The following is a 15201-nucleotide window of genomic DNA, read 5'->3' as shown; positions in this document are numbered from 1 at the left end:
AGGATAACAGACACCCATCTCGCTCACTCGCAGTGAGACGCACAGGATAACAGACACCCATCTCTCTCACTCGCAGCAAGACGCACAGGATAACAGACACCCATCACTCTCGCTGAGTGAGACGCACAGGATAACAGACACCCATCTCTCTCACTCACTCGCAGTGAGACGCAGAGGATAACAGACAACCATCTCACTCACTGAGCGAGATGCACAGGATAACAGACACCCACTTCTCTCACTCGCAGTGAGACGCACAGGATAACAGACACCCATCTCACTCACTCACTCGCAATGAGACGCACTGGAAAAAAGACACCCATCCCTCACAATGAGTGAGACGCACACGATAACAAACACCCATCTCTGTAACGCACTCGCAGTGAGACGCACAGGATAACAGACACCTATCTCTCTCACTGAGGGGCACAGGATAACAGACAACCATCTCTCCCACTGAGCGAGACGCACAGGATGACAGACACCCATCTCTCTCACTGAGGGGCACAGGATAACAGACACCCATCTCTCCCACCGAGCGAGACGCACAGGATAACAGACACCCATCTCTCTCACTCACTCGCAGGATGCCACCTGAACTGCTGTGCTCTTCCAGCACCACTAATCCAGTACAACAGACACCCATCTCACTCACTGAGACGCACAGGATAACAGACCCCCATCTCACACATGCACCCGCAGGGAGATGCACAGGATAACAGACACCCATCTCTCTCACGGAGCGAGACGCACAGGATAACAGACACCCATCTCTCTCACTCGCAGTGAGACGCACAGGATAACAGACATCCATCTCTCCCTCTGTGCGAGACGCACAGGACAACAGACACCCATCTCACTCACTGAGCGAGACGCACAGAATAACAGACACCCATCTCTCTCACTGAGGGGCACAGGATAACAGACAACCATCTCACTCACTGAGCGAGATGCACAGGATAACAGACACCCACTTCTCTCACTGAGCGAGACGCACAGGATAACAGACACCCATCTCTCCCACGGAGCGAGACGCACAGGATAACAGACACCCATCTCTCTCACTCGCAGTGAGACGCACACGATAACAGACATCCATCTCTCCCTCTGTGCGAGACGCACAGGATAACAGACACCTATCTCTCTCACTGAGGGGCACAGGATAACAGACAACCATCTCTCCCACTGAGCGAGACGCACAGGATAACAGACACCCATCTCCCTCACTCACCTGCAGTGAGAGACTCACAGGAGTACAGACACCCATCTCACTCACTCACTCGCAGTGAGACGCACAGGATAACAGACATCCATCTCTCCCTCTGTGCGAGACGCACAGGATAACAGACACCCATCTCTCTCACTGCGCGAGACGCTCAGGATAACAAACACCCATCTCTCTCACTGCGCGAGACGCACAGGATAACAGACACCCATCTCTCTCACTCACTCGCAGCAAGACGCAGAGGATAACAGACACCCATCTCCCTCACTCGCAGTGAGACGCACTGGAAAAAAGACACCCATCCCTCTCGATCAGTGAGACGCACAGGATAACAGACATCCATCTCTCTCATTCACTCGCAGTGAGACACACAGGATAACAGACGCCTATCTCTCTCACTGAGAGGCACAGGATAACAGACACCCATCTCTCCCACTGTGCGAGACGCCCAGGATGACAGACACCCATCTCTCCCACTGCGCGAGAAGCACACGATAACAGACACCCATCTCACTCACTCACTGTGAGACGCACTGGAAAAAAGACACCCATCCCTCTCGATGAGTGAGACGCACAGGATAACAGACATCCATCTCTCCCACTGTGCGAGACGCACAGGATAACAGACATCCATCTCTCCCACTGTGCGAGACGCACAGGATAACAGACACCCATCTCTCTCACTCGCAGTGAGACGCACAGGATTACAGACACCCATCTCTCTCACTGAGCGAGACACACAGGATAGCAGACACCCATCACTCTCACTCCCTTGCAGTGAGACGCACAAAACCACACACACCCATCTATCTCACGGAGGGAGACGCTCAGGATAACAGACAGCCATCTCTTTCACTGCGCGAGACGCACAGGATAACAGACAACCATCTCTCCCACTGTGCGAGACGCACGGGAGAACAGACACCCAGCTCTCTCACTGAGAGGCACAGGATAACAGACACCCATCTCCCTCACTCGCAGTGAGACGCACAGGATAACAGACACCCATCTCACTCACTCACTCGTAGTGAGACACACAGGAATACAGACACCCATCTCACTCACTCACTCGCAGTGAGACGCACAGGATAACGGACACCCATCTCTCTCACTCACTCGCAGCAAGACGCACAGGACAACAGACACCCATCTCCCTCGCTGAGTGAGACGCACAAGATAACAGACACCCATCTCTCTCACTGAGTGAGACGCACAGGATAACAGAAACCCATCTCCCTCACTAACTCACAGTGAGAGGAACAGGATAACAGACACCCATCTCTCTCACTGAGCGAGACGCAGGAGGATAACAGACACCCATCTCTCTCACTGAGCGAGACGCACAGGATAACAGACAACCATCTCCCTCACTCACCTGCAGTGAGAGACGCACAGGATAACAGACACCCATCTCTCTCACTGAGCGAGACGCACAGGATAACAGACACCCAGCTCTCTCACTGAGAGGCACAGGATAACAGACACCCATCTCCCTCACTCACTCGTAGTGAGACACACAGGAATACAGACACCCATCTCACTCACTCACTCGCAGTGAGACGCACAGGATAACAGAAACCCATCTCACCCACTCACTCGCAGTGAGACGCACAGGATAACGGACACCCATCTCTCTCATTCACTCGCAGTGAGACACAGGATAACAGACACCTATCTCTCTCACTGAGGGGGCACAGGATAACAGACACCCATCTCTCTCACCGAGCGAGACGCACAGGATAACAGACACCCATCTCCCTCACTGCGCGAGACGCTTAGGATAACAGACACCCATCTCTCTCACTGCGCGAGACGCTCAGGATAACAAACACCCATCTCTCTCACTGCGCGAGACGCACAGGATAACAGACACCCATCTCTCTCACTCACTCGCAGCAAGACGCAGAGGATAACAGACACCCATCTCCCTCACTCGCAGTGAGACGCACTGGAAAAAAGACACCCATCCCTCTCGATGAGTGAGACGCACAGGATAACAGACATCCATCTCTCCCACTGTGTGAGACGCACAGGATAACAGACATCCATCTCTCCCACTGTGCGAGACGCACAGGATAACAGACACCCATCTCTCCCACTGTGCGAGACGCACAGGATAACAGACACCCATCTCTCCCACTGTGCGAGACGCACAGGATAACAGACACCCATCTCTCCCACTCACTCGCAGTGAGACGCACTGGAAAAAAGACACCCATCTCTCTCATTCACTCCCAGTGAGACACACAGGACAACAGACACCCATCTCTCTCATTCACTCCCAGCGAGACCCACAGGATAACAGACACCCATCTCACTCATGCACTCGCAGTGAGACGCACAAAATAACACACACCCATCTCTCTCACGAAGGGAGACGCTCAGGATAAGAGACACCCATCTCTCTCATGGAGTGAGACGCACAGAATAACACACACGCATCTCTCACACTAAGCGAGACGCACAGGATAACAGACACCCATCTCTCCCACTGTGCGAGACGCACAGGATAACAGACACCCATCTCTCCCACTGTGCGAGACGCACAGGATAACAGACACCGATCCCCCTCACTCACTCGCAGTGAGACCAACATGATAACAGACACCCATCTCTCTCACTCACTCGCAGTGAGACGCACAGGATAACAGACACCCATGTCTCCCACTGCGCGAGCCGCACAAGATAACAGACACCCATCTCTCCCACTGTGCGAGACGCACAGGATAACAGACACCCATCTCTCCCACGGTGCGAGACGCACAGGATAACAGACACCCATCTCTCTCACTCACTCGCAGGATGCTACCTGAACTGCTGTGCTCTTCCAGCACCACTAATCCAGTACAACAGACACCCATCTCACTCACTGAGACGCACAGGATAACAGACCCCCATCTCACTCATGCACCCACAGGGAGATGCACAGGATAACAGACACCCATCTCTCTCACTGCGCGAGACGCTCTGGATAAGAGACACCCATCTCTCTCACGGAGCGAGACGCACAGGATAACAGACACCCATCTCTCTCACTGAGCAAGACGCACAGGATAACAGACACCCATCTCGCTCACTCGCAGTGAGACGCACAGGATAACAGACACCCATCTCTCTCACTCGCAGTGAGACGCACACGATAACAGACACCCATCTCACTCACTCACTCGCAGCAAGACGCAGAGGATAACAGACACCCATCTCTCTCACTGCGCGAGACGCTCAGGATAAGAGACACCCATCTCTCTCACGGAGCGAGACGCACAGGATAACAGACACCCATCTCTCTCACTCGCAGTGAGACGCACAGGATAACAGACACCCATCTCACTCACTCGCAGTGAGACGCACAGGATAACAGACACCCATCTCTCTCACTCGCAGTGAGACGCACAGGATAACAGACACCCATCTCTCTCACTGAGCGAGATGCACAGGATAACAGACACCCATCCCTCTCATTCACTCGCAGTGAGACGCACACGATAACAAACACCCACCTCTGTCACGCACTCGCAGTGAGACGCACAGGGTAAGATACACCCATCACTCTCGCTGAGTGAGACGCACAGGATAACAGACACCCATCTCTCTCACTCACTCGCAGTGAGACGCAGAGGATAACAGACACCCATCTCACTCACTCACTCGCAATGAGACGCACTGGAAAAAAGACACCCATCCCTCACAATGAGTGAGACGCACACGATAACAAACACCCATCTCTCTCACTGAGGGGCACAGGATAACAGATAACCATCTCTCCCACTGAGCGAGAAGCACAGGATGACAGACACCCATCGCTCTCACTGAGGGGCACAGGATAACAGACACCCATCTCTCCCACTGAGCGAGACGCCCAGGATAACAGACACCCATCTCCCTCACTCACCTGCAGTGAGAGACGCACAGGACAACAGACACCCATCTCACTCACTGAGCGAGATGCACAGGATAACAGACACCCACTTCTCTCACTGAGCGAGACGCACAGGATAACAGACACCCATCTCTCCCACCGAGCGAGACGCACAGGATAACAGACACCCATCTCTCTCACTCACTCGCAGGATGCCACCTGAACTGCTGTGCTCTTCCAGCACCACTAATCCAGTACAACAGACACCCATCTCACTCACTGAGGGGCACAGGATAACAGACAACCATCTCTCCCACTGAGCGAGACGCACAGGATGACAGACACCCATCTCCCTCACTCACCTGCAGTGAGAGACTCCCAGGAGTACAGACACCCATCTCACTCACTCACTCACTCGCAGTGAGACGCACAGGATAACAGACATCCATCTCTCCCTCTGTGCGAGACGCACAGGATAACAGACACCCATCTCTCTCACTGCGCGAGACGCTCAGGATAACAAACACCCATCTCTCTCACTGCGCGAGACGCACAGGATAACAGACACCCATCTCTCTCACTCACTCGCAGCAAGACGCAGAGGATAACAGACACCCATCTACCTCACTCGCAGTGAGACGCACTGGAAAAAAGACACCCATCCCTCTCATTCAGTGAGACGCACAGGATAACAGACATCCATCTCTCTCATTCACTCGCAGTGAGACACACAGGATAACAGACGCCTATCTCTCTCACTGAGAGGCACAGGATAACAGACACCCATCTCTCCCACTGTGCGAGACGCCCAGGATGACAGACACCCATCCCTCTCGATGAGTGAGACGCACAGGATAACAGACATCCATCTCTCCCACTGTGCGAGACGCACTGAAAAAAAGACACCCATCTCTCTTACTGAGAAGCACCGGATAACAGACACCCATCGCTCTCACTCCCTTGCACTGAGACGCACAGGATAACAGACACACATCTCATCACTCACTCGCAGTGAGACCCACAGGATAACAGACACCCATCTCACTCATGCACTCGCAGTGAGACGCACAAAATAACACACACCCATCTCTCTCACGAAGGGAGACGCTCAGGATAAGAGACACCCATCTCTCTCATGGAGTGAGACGCACAGAATAACACACACGCATCTCTCACACTAAGCGAGACGCACAGGATAACAGACACCCATCTCTCCCACTGTGCGAGACGCACAGGATAACAGACAACCAACTCTCCCACTGTGCGAGACGCACAGGATAACAGACACCCATCCCCCTCACTCACTCGCAGTGAGACCAACATGATAACAGACACCCATCTCTCTCACTCACTCGCAGTGAGACGCACAGGATAACAGGCACCCATGTCTCCCACTGCGCGAGCCGCACAAGATAACAGACACGCATCTCTCCCACTATGCGAGACGCACAGAATAACACACACGCATCTCTCCCACTGTGCGAGACGCACAGGATAACAGACACCCATCCCCCTCACTCACTCGCAGTGAGACCAACATGATAACAGACACCCATCTCTCTCACTCACTCGCAGTGAGACGCACAGTATAACAGACACCCATGTCTCCCACTGCGCGAGCCGCACAAGATAACAGACACCCATCTCTCCCACTGTGCGAGACGCACAGGATAACAGACACCCATGTCTCCCACGGTGCGGGACGCACAGGATAACAGACACCCATCTCTCCCACTGTGCGAGACGCACAAGATAACAGATACCCATCTCTCCCACCGAGCGAGACGCACACGATAACAGACACCCAGCTCTCTCACTGAGCAAGACGCACAGGATAACAGACACCCATCCCTCTCACTCACTCGCAGGATGCTACCTGAACTGCTGTGCTCTTCCAGCACCACTGGTACAACAGACCCCCATCTCACTCATGCACCCACAGGGAGATGCACAGGATAATAGACATCCATCTCTCTCACTGCGCGAGACGCTCAGGATAAGAGACACCCATCTCTCTCACGGAGCGAGACGCACAGGATAACAGACACCCATCTCTCTCACTGAGCCAGACGCACAGGATAACAGACACCCATCTCGCTCACTCGCAGTGAGACGCACACGATAACAGACACCCATCTCACTCACTCACTCGCAGCAAGACGCAGAGGATAACAGACACCCATCTCTCTCACTCGCAGTGAGACGCACACGATAACAGACACCCATCACTCTCAATGAGTGAGACGCACAGGATAACAGACACCCATCTCTCCCACTGAGCGAGACGCACAGGATAACAGACACCCATCCCTCTCATTCACTCGCAGTGAGACGCACACGATAACAAACACCCACCTCTGTCACGCACTCGCAGTGAGACGCACAGGGTAAGATACACCCATCACTCTCGCTGAGTGAGACGCACAGGATAACAGACACCCATCTCTCCCACTCACTCGCAGTGAGACGCACAGGATAACAGACACCCATCTCTCTCACTAAGCGAGATGCACAGGATAACAGACACCCACTTCTCTCACTCGCAGTGAGACGCACAGGATAACAGACACCCATCTCACTCACTCACTCGCAATGAGACGCACTGGAAAAAAGACACCCATCCCTCACAATGAGTGAGACGCACACGATAACAAACACCCATCTCTGTAACGCACTCGCAGTGAGACGCACAGGATAACAGACACCTATCTCTCTCACTGAGGGGCACAGGATAACAGACAACCATCTCTCCCACTGAGCGAGACGCACAGGATGACAGACACCCATCTCCCTCACTGAGGGGCACAGGATAACAGACAACCATCTCACTCACTGAGCGAGATGCACAGGATAACAGACACCCACTTCTCTCACTGAGCGAGACGCACAGGATAACAGACACCCATCTCTCCCTCTGTGCGAGACGCACAGGATAACAGACACCCATCTCTCTCACTCACTCGCAGGATGCCACCTGAACTGCTGTGCTCTTCCAGCACCACTAATCCAGTACAACAGACACCCATCTCACTCACTGAGACGCACAGGATAACAGACCCCCATCTCACACATGCACCCGCAGGGAGATGCACAGGATAACAGACACCCATCTCTCTCACTCGCAGTGAGACGCACACGATAACAGACACCCATCTCACTCACTCACTCGCAGCAAGACGCAGAGGATAACAGACACCCATCTCTCTCACTGCGCGAGACGCTCAGGATAAGAGACACCCATCTCTCTCACGGAGCGAGACGCACAGGATAACAGACACCCATCTCGCTCACTCACTCGCAGCAAGACGCAGAGGATAACAGACACCCATCTCACTCACTGAGCAAGACTCACAGGAGTACAGACACCCATCTCACTCACTCACTCGCAGTGAGACGCACAGGATAGCAGACACCCATCTCTACCACTGTGCGAGACGCACAGGATAAGAGACAACCATCTCTCCCACTCAGCGAGACGCACAGGATAACGGACACCCATCTCTCTCATTCACTCGCAATGAGACACACAGGATAACAGACACCCATCTCTCCCGCTGTGCGAGACGCACACGATAACAGACATCCATCACTCCCACCGAGCGAGACGCACACGATAACAGACACCCAGCTCTCTCACTGAGCAAGACGGACAGGATAACAGACACCCATCTCTCTCACTCACTCGCAGGATGCTACCTAAACTGCTGTGCTCTTCCAGCACCACTAATCCAGTACAACAGACACCCATCTCACTCACTGAGACGCACAGGATAACAGACCCCCATCTCACTCATGCACCCACAGGGAGATGCACAGGATAACAGACACCCATCTCTCTCACTGCGCGAGACGCTCAGGATAAGAGACACCCATCTCTCTCACGGAGCGAGACGCACAGGATAACAGACACCCATCTCTCCCACTGAGGGAGACACACAGGATAACAGACACCCATCACTCTCACTGAGTGAGACGCACAGGATAACAGACACCCATCTCTCTCACTCACTCGCAGTGAGACGCACACCATAACAAACACCCATCTCTGTCACGCACTCGCAGTGAGACGCACAGGATGACAGACACCCATCTCTCCCACTGAGCGAGACGCCCAGGATAACAGACATCCATCTCCCTCACTCACCTGCAGTGAGAGACGCACAGGACAACAGTCACCCATCTCACTCACTGAGCGAGACGCACAGGATAACAGACACCCATCTCTCTCACTGAGGGGCACAGGATAACAGACAACCATCTCACTCACTGAGCGAGACGCACAGGATAACAGACACCCATCTCTCCCACCGAGCGAGACGCACAGGATAACAGACACCCATCTCTCTCACTCACTCGCAGGATGCCACCTGAACTGCTGTGCTCTTCCAGCACCACTAATCCAGTACAACAGACACCCATCTCACTCACTGAGACGCACAGGATAACAGACCCCCATCTCACACATGCACCCGCAGGGAGATGCACAGGATAACAGACACCCATCTCTCTCACGGAGCGAGACGCACAGGATAACAGACACCCATCTCTCTCACTCGCAGTGAGACGCACATGATAACAGACACCCATCTCACTCACTCACTCGCAGCAAGACGCAGAGGATAACAGACACCAATCTCTCTCACGCGCAGTGAAACGCACAGGATAACAGACATCCATCACTCTCACTTACTCGCAGTGAGACGCACAGGATAACAGACACCCATCTCACTCACTGAGCAAGACTCACAGGAGTACAGACACCCATCTCTCCCTCTGTGCGAGACGCACAGGATAGCAGACACCCATCTCTCCCACTGAGGGAGACACACAGGATAATAGACACCCATCCCTCTCACTGAGACGCACAGGATAACAGACACCCATCTCTCCCTCTGTGCGAGACGCACAGGATAACAGACACCCATCTCTCCCACTGAGGGAGACACACAGGATAATAGACACCCATCCCTCTCACTGAGACGCACAGGATAACAGAAACCCATCTCTCCCACTGTGCGAGATGCACAGGATAAGAGACAACCATCTCTCCCACTGAGCGAGACGCACAGGATAAGAGACAACCATCTCTCCCACTGAGCGAGACGCACAGGATAAGAGACAACCATCTCTCTTCCTCATTCGCAGTGAGACGCACAGGGTAACAGACACCCAACTCAATCACTCCCGTGCAGCGAGACGCACAGGATAACAGACACCCATCTCTCTCACTCCCGTGCAGTGAGACGCACAGGATAACAGACACCCATCTCACTCACTCACTCGCAGTGAGACCCACACGATAACAGACACCCATCTCTCCCACTGTGTGAGACACACAGGATAATAGACACCCATCTCTCTCACTGAGCGAGATGCACAGGATAACAGACATCCACTTCTCTCACTCGCAGTGAGACGCACAGGATAACAGACACCCAACTCACTCACTCACTCACTCGCAATGAGATGCACTGGAAAAAAGACACACATCCCTCACAATGAGTGAGACGCACACGATAACAAACACCCACCTCTGTCACGCACTCGCAGTGAGACGCACAGGGTAACAGACACCCATCTCTCTCACTCATTCGCAGTGAGACGCACAGGATAACAGACGCCTATCTCTCTCACTGAGGGGCACAGGATAACAGACACCCATCTCTCCCACTGTGCGAGACGCACAGGAGAACAGACACCCATCTCTCCCACTGAGCGAGATGCACAGGATAACAGACACCCATCTCTCCCACTGAGCGAGATGCACAGGATAACAGACACCCATCTCTCCCACTGAGAGGCACAGGATAACAGACAACCATCTCACTCACTGAGCGAGATGCACAGGATAACAGACACCCACTTCTCTCACTGAGCGAGACGCACAGGATAACAGACACCCATCTCACTCACTGAGCGAGATGCACAGGATAACAGACACCCACTTCTCTCACTGAGCGAGACGCACAAGATAACAGACACGCATCTCTCTCACTCACTCGCAGGATGCTACCTGAACTGCTGTGCTCTTCCAGCACCACTAATCCAGTATAACAGACACCCATCTAACTCACCGGGACGCACATGATAACAGACACCCATCTCTCCCACTCACTCGCAGTGAGACACACATGATAACAGACGCCCATCTCTCCCACTGTGCGAGACACACAGGATAACAGACACCCATCTCGCTCACCCGCAGTGAAACGCACACGATAACAAACACCCACCTCGATCACGCACTCGCAGTGAGACGCACACGATAACAGAAACCCACCTCTCTCACTGAGAGGCACAGGATAACAGACACCCATCTCTCCCACTGAATGAGAAGCACAGGATAACAGACACCCATTTCTCTCACTGAGCGAGACGCACAGGGTAACGGACACCCATCTCAGTCGCTCACTCGCAGTGAGACGCACAGGATTACAGACACCCATCTCACTCACTGAGCGAGACGCACAGGATAACAGACACCCATCTCAGTCGCTCACTCGCAGTGAGACGCACAGGATAACAGACACCCATCTCTCCCACTGTGCGAGACGCACAGGATAACAGACACCCATCTCTCCCACTGTGCGAGACGCACACGATAACAAACACACACCTCTATCACGCACTCGCAGTGAGACGCACAGGATAACAGACACCCATCTCTCCCACTGTGCGAGACGCACAGTATAACAGACACCCATCTCTCCCACTCACTCGCAGTGAGACACACAGGATAACAGACACCCATCTCACACTCACAGTGAGACGCACAGGATAACAGACACCCATCTCACTCACTCGCAGTGAGACGCACAGGATAACAGACACCCATCTCACTCACTCGCAGTGAGACGCACAGGATAACAGACACCCATCTCTCCCACTGCGTGAGATACACCAGGTCACAGACACCCATCTCACTCACTGAGCGAGACGCACAGGATTAGAGACACCCTTCTCTCACACTGAGCGAGACGCACAGGATAACAGATACCAATCTCTCTCACTCCCTTGCAGTGAGACGCACAGGATAACAGACACCCATCTCTCCCACAGTACGAGACGCACAGGGTAACAGACACCCATTTCTCTCACTAAGCGAGACGCACAGGATAACAGACACCTATCTGTCTCACTCACTCGCAGTGAGACGCACAGGATAACAGACACCCATCTCTCCCACAGTGCGAGACGCACAGGGTAACAGACACCCATCTCTCCCACTGTGCGCGACGCACAGGATAACAGACACCCATCTCTCTCACTCCCTTGCAGTGAGACGCACAGGATAACAGACACGCATCTCTCTCACTCACTCACAGTGAGAATCACAAGGTAACAGACACCCATCTCTCCCACTGTGCGAGAATCACAAGATAACAGACACCCATCTCTCTCACTGAGCGAGACGCACAGGAGAACAGACACCCATCTCTCTCACTCACTCGCAGTGAGACGCACAAGATAACAGACACCCATCTCTCCCACTGTGCGAGACGCACAAGATAACAGACACCCATCTCTCCCACTGTGCGAGACGCACAAGATAACAGACACCCATCTCTCCCACTGTGCGAGACGCACAAGATAACAGACACCCATCTCTCCCACTGTGCGAGACGCACAAGATAACAGACACCCATCTCTCCCACTGTGCGAGACGCACAAGATAACAGACACCCATCTCTCTCACTGTGCGAGACGCACAAGATAACAGACACCCATCTCTCCCACTGTGCGAGACGCACAGGATAACAGACACCCATCTCTCCCACTGTGCGAGACGCACAGGATAACAGACACCCATCTCTCTCACTGAGTGAGATGCACCGGATCACAGGCACCCATGTCACTCACTGAGCGAGACGTACAGGATAACAGAAACCTATCTCATTCACTCACTCGCAGTGAGATGCACAGGAGAACAGAAACCCATCTCACTCACTCACTCGCAGTGAGCCGCACAGGATAACAGACACCCACATCCCCCACTGAGGGAGACACACAGGATAACAGACACCCATCCCTCTCACTGAGAGGCACAGGAATTTCGACACCCATCTCTCTCACTCACTCGCAGTGAGACGCACAGGATAACAGACACACCTCACTCACTGAGACGCACAGGATAACAGACACCCATTTCACTCACTCACCCGCAGAGAGAAGCACACGATAACAGAAACCCATCTCACGCACTGAGCGAGACGCACAGGATAACAGACACCCATCTCTCTCACTGAGAGGCACAGGATAACAGACACCCATCTCTCTCACTGAGAGGCACAGGATAACAGACACCCATCTCTCTCACTGAGAGGCACAGGATAACAGACACCCATCTCTCTCACTGAGAGGCACAGGATAACAGACACCCATCTCTCTCACTGAGAGGCACAGGATAACAGACACCCATCTCTCCCACTGAGAGGCACAGGATAACAGACACCCATCTCTCACACTGAGCGAGACGCACAGGATAACAGATACCAATCCCTCTCACTCCCTTGCAGTGAGACGCACAGTGTAACAGACACCCATTTCTCTCACTAAGCGAGACGCACAGGATAACAGACACCCATCTGTCTCACTCACTCGCAGTGAGACGCACAGGATAACAGACACCCATCTCTCCCACTGTGCGCGACGCACAGGATAAGACACCCATCTCTCTCACTCCCTTGCAGTGAGATGCACAGGATAACAGACACGCATCTCTCTCACTCACTCACAGTGAGAATCACAGGATAACAGACAGCCATCTCTCCCACTGTGCGAGTCGCACAGGATAACAGACACCCATCTCGCTCACTGAGCGAGACGCACAAGATAACAGACACCCATCTCTCTCACTGAGCGAGACGCACAGGAGAACAGACACCCATCTCTCTCACTGAGCGAGACGCACAGGAGAACAGACACCCATCTCTCTCACTCACTCGCAGTGAGACGCACAGGATAACAGACACCCATGTCTCCCACTGCGCGAGCCGCACAGGATAACAGACACCCATCTCTCCCACTCACTCGCAGTGAGACGCACAGGATAAGAGACACCCATCTCTCCCACGGTGCGGGACGCACAGGATAACAGACACCCATCTCTCCCACTGTGCGAGACGCACAAGATAACAGACACCCATCTCTCTCACTGCGAGGCACAGGATAACAGACACCATCTCACTCACTCACAAGCAGTGAGACGCACAGAATAAGAGACACCCATCTCTCCCACGGTGCGGGACGCACAGGATAACAGACACCCATCTCTCCCACTGTGCGAGACGCACAGGATAACAGACACCATCTCACTCACTCACAAGCAGTGAGACGCACAGGATAATGGGCACCCATTTCTCTAACTGAGTGAGATGCACCGAGTCACAGGCACCCATGTCACTCACTGAGCGAGACACACAGGATAACAGAAACCCATCTCTCTCACGGAGCGAGACGCACAGGTTAACAGACACCCATCTCGCTCACTGAGCGAGACGCACAAGATAACAGACACCCATCTCTCTCACTGAGCGAGACGCACAGGAGAACAGACACCCATCTCTCTCACTGAGCGAGACGCACAGGAGAACAGACACCCATCTCTCTCACTCACTCGCAGTGAGACGCACAGGATAACAGACACCCATGTCTCCCACTGCGCGAGCCGCACAGGATAACAGACACCCATCTCTCCCACTCACTCGCAGTGAGACGCACAGGATAAGAGACACCCATCTCTCCCACGGTGCGGGACGCACAGGATAACAGACACCCATCTCTCCCACTGTGCGAGACGCACAAGATAACAGACACCCATCTCTCTCACTGCGAGGCACAGGATAACAGACACCATCTCACTCACTCACAAGCAGTGAGACGCACAGAATAAGAGACACCCATCTCTCCCACGGTGCGGGACGCACAGGATAACAGACACCCATCTCTCCCACTGTGCGAGACGCACAGGATAACAGACACCATCTCACTCACTCACAAGCAGTGAGACGCACAGGATAATGGGCACCCATTTCTCTAACTGAGTGAGATGCACCGAGTCACAGGCACCCATGTCACTCACTGAGCGAGACACACAGGATAACAGACACCCATCTCT

At 53.5% G+C, this 15201-nt stretch overlaps 1 long non-coding RNA gene across 2 annotated transcripts in view; it reads right to left on the bottom strand.

Moving 5' to 3' along the window:
• The window catches only part of LOC140470501 (uncharacterized), an 81324-nt gene that overhangs the window by 65627 nt on the left and 496 nt on the right, over positions 1 to 15201 (bottom strand). The window lies entirely within an intron of this gene.

Source organism: Chiloscyllium punctatum, chromosome 51, assembly GCF_047496795.1.
Source record: "Chiloscyllium punctatum isolate Juve2018m chromosome 51, sChiPun1.3, whole genome shotgun sequence".
NCBI classification, from domain to species: Eukaryota; Metazoa; Chordata; class Chondrichthyes; order Orectolobiformes; family Hemiscylliidae; genus Chiloscyllium; species Chiloscyllium punctatum.
Note: the sequence above shows the minus strand (reverse complement) of the source record. Positions and strands in the feature narration are given on the sequence as shown.